This window comes from Otolemur garnettii, unplaced genomic scaffold (assembly GCF_000181295.1).
Source record: "Otolemur garnettii isolate 467f Iridium unplaced genomic scaffold, OtoGar3 scaffold00013, whole genome shotgun sequence".
Taxonomy (NCBI): Eukaryota; Metazoa; Chordata; class Mammalia; order Primates; family Galagidae; genus Otolemur; species Otolemur garnettii.
The window spans coordinates 5,010,244-5,013,645 of record NW_003852408.1 but is presented as its reverse complement, the minus strand read 5'-3'; the positions used below and the strand labels follow the sequence as shown (position 1 = coordinate 5,013,645).

Below are 3,402 nucleotides of genomic sequence, written 5' to 3'. Positions count from 1 at the left end.
TCTTTTTGACTAGGTGTAAGGGTAAATTTGGTCCATATTACATCATCCTGAAAGGAATAAGTCTCCAACTTCATTGAATTTGAAGATGAAATCATATCCTAGCTAGTTGGGCTTCTCAAGCGGCTGAGTCAACAGACAAGAGAAAAGGGTTACCCCACTGGTTGAAGTATTTGACCCCAATAACTAAGACAAAACTAAGTTGCTTCTAAATAATGGGCAAGAACCTTTGCACAGTGTCAGTATCATTGCTAATGAGGTTTATCCAAGATGCGATCATTGCTAATTGAAAACTTTCCCCAATATCCTGCTATGATGACTTTCAATATAGCTGGCAATGGCAATTTCTGATGGTCTCTACAGACACTGAATAAAAAATGAAAATAAAAATAAACTTTAAAAAAAGCAGTGGGGCAAGAAGCATTGCATATTAAAAAACATGGATTATCCGGGGTTCATTTGGGGACTAGATTAATGGAAAATTGCAACAACTGAAAATAGCCAAGATTACTGAGAACTCAGACCCTTCGGGAAGGTAGTTCTAGACATACATCAGCTGAATTTCTCACTGACGTAGCATCACTGGACCCAGCTTTTCATATACCTCCAACCCGCTCACAGTCCTCTGCAACTTGCAGATGGTCATTTCATTGTATCTTTAAGCATTTTTCTGAATATCCCCTTTAGCACATTGCTTTAATGACAATGTGACAATTTTTTAAGAGCACTATTTGGTGGGCGGTTCCTTTGAGAAATGGCTGTATTTCTCTCTTGTGACACAATTTCCAAGGTTCTGAGGATGACATTGATACTCTACTTAGACCGTGCTGCTGTTTCCAAGAATACTTTTCCTCTTTCCTACAGTAAAGTAAATAGATATGTAAAAAATTGAAACATAATTCATTTGAAATAAAGAGCATATTGAATATGACTCTCACTTATAGTAGTTTTTCACTATGATCCTGCAGTACATCCTTCTCATTCATTTAGGATTAAGCCCCGAGTCTCACTATCTTTCTCTTCACTACTCTCATGTACACTCATGGACATGAAAACCCTCGGCTCGCAAGCCTCATACTGTTATACAGCCATATCATGACCTTTTAGTACCTTCAAATATCTCTACTGGAGCATCTTATTCTTCTAACCACCCTCAGTCTTTCACTCACTCTACTTGAACCCTCTGAAGCCCCAGCCTATTGGCTTCCTTACATTTTCCTTTGGCCATAACTCCCCACATATCTCAAATTCATTCCTTAAGTGACTAAGACTTCACTGTTTGAATGTATTACCCCAGCCTTAAAATCATTTTCGATTCCCTTGCCCCTCCCTCTCTTCTATCATATAAACAAGCAGCAACATTCTCACCTTGGATAAATTCAGCTCTGACTATTCTGCCTGTGATGAAGGATAAGCAGAAAGCTGACATCCTTCAACCTGTAGGAGAAGAGGAGGGGATCCCAGAAATGGGAACGTTGCTGCCTGGAAGGTGGAAGAAGAACCCGGAGACTAGATTCCAAGCACATGACTTCCTACAATTCTGGGTCTCTAACTGGACTTTTTAGAAACACTTTCTGGAAAGTTCCTCCTAAATAAAATGCCACAAGCAAAAGAAGTGATCAGTTGCATGAAATGCTGCTGAAAATTCAAGAAAGATAAGGTATGAGAATTAACAAATTGGTTAATTCTTCCTCTCCAGCCAAGTTTTTGTGTTGCAATAATTGCAGATTTTGGCCCTGCCTATCTGGGAAGGATGGCTTTGTCCTCAGCCTAATGTCTCCCCTTTAATAGGAGATACAGTTTTCCTGGAAACTGAAAAGTCTAAGAACAGCCTTTGGCAGACTGAGGATAAGGGAGGGAGGGAGTCAAGGTGCTCTGGGAGGAAATTGCAAAAGTGAGCTACGGAAGGGGTCTGGGAGAGATTAGAGGGAGGGAATCAGAAGTTAGAGGGGGCAGATACCATAAATAGAGGGGTGAGAGTCAAAACGGAGAAGGGTGGATGAAACTATTGTCCAGTATCTGAAGCAATGAGATAGCATGATGGAAAAACCTTGGAATTTTCCCACTTTAACTCAGCACCAAGGCTGAAGCACAGGAGAGCTGCACTGACGCCACACTATGCCACTCAGGTGAGGCCTCCGCTTTCTGGATTAGCATTGATTGAATGTTTGCCTGGTTTATTTAACAAAGTTAGCTTCCAAGTATCTAAAGTGAAATGGATGTTGTTCTCTAGCACCTTGTACTCAGAAAGAACATTAGAGTTTCACTTTGACTTTCTTCGTGTTTCTCTCTAATCATTGAATTACATAATTCAGCTAGATGCAGTGGTGCTCTGAGCCCTGAAATCAGCTGGTTGACTTCATTCCCTCCACCATGTTAACCACATCTCATCTGACAGGTTAACTCAGTAGATAAGAGCTAATGGGTCTGTGGCATAGGGTTTAACTTTTCTGAGGATCTATAGTGAATACCAGATTTCTACTTCAGGGATGACACACCTGTTTTCAGTTGGAATATCAGTTGCTGATCAAAGTGCTGTACCTTCCAGGAAATTGCTCTCAGCAACAAAGACTGCTTGACCAGGGTTACACCCTCCTTCAAGGGGTGGCTTGCTACTAATGACTGGTGGATGGAAAGACACAAAGGTAGGACACATTTTCTTAATTTGGAGCAACAAGGAAGTCGATCTCAGCTCCAGAGTTTCCCATAGAATTGGCTAAAATCTTTTTAGCCAGGTCAGGTCAGCTTCGCCCTTTGTCCGGGCTTGCCTTCTTCCTTCTTTCTAAGTATCATTTGAGAGCAACTCCCAGTAAAATGCATGCACATAGCTTTTGTCTTAGAGTCTGCTTCCAGGAAGCTCAGTCTAAGTCAGGAGATAGAAGTTCACAATCTTTGTTCTGTTACATCGTCAGAAACTATACAGGTAGATGCTTGGCTGTTTTTGATGAGATAACAGAGAAAGATACAAACCCCTCTTCTTCTACACAGGCATGTTCTTCCAAGGTGAGGCAGGCCATCAGCATATTTCTCAGGTGAAGAGAAAATGACAAACAACTTCTACTTAAAAGTAGAAAAGTAGCAAAAGTTAATACAAGAGACATTAGCATTCAGAATTATTTCATTACCACACAGCATTTGTTTGCTAGCAAAGATGTGCGGGAAAGTAATTTTAAATTGTTGGTGCAGCAAATGCAAATGCAGATTCTAACACCTACTGAAACATTCTAACATAGAAGCAGCAGAAAATAAACTACTATTTTAGATTTTTTTTTTTTTTGAGATAGAGGAGCTTTAATGGCAGCTGGGGAGAAGGGGAACAAAAATAGTAATTCTGAGGGGCATGGGGAACGGCAGCCAGGCCCAGCCTGGCCCAGTCCAGGCCAGCTGGGCCCAAAGGGTGCTGGC

General features: G+C 41.1%; 1 non-coding gene across 1 annotated transcript; it reads left to right on the top strand.

Moving 5' to 3' along the window:
• The first annotated feature begins 222 nt into the window (after positions 1-222).
• On the top strand, positions 223-362 carry LOC111723627. The gene has a single exon (XR_002772127.1). It is a non-coding gene; the product is annotated as a U4 spliceosomal RNA (small nuclear RNA).
• The last annotated feature ends 3,040 nt before the right edge of the window (positions 363-3,402 follow it).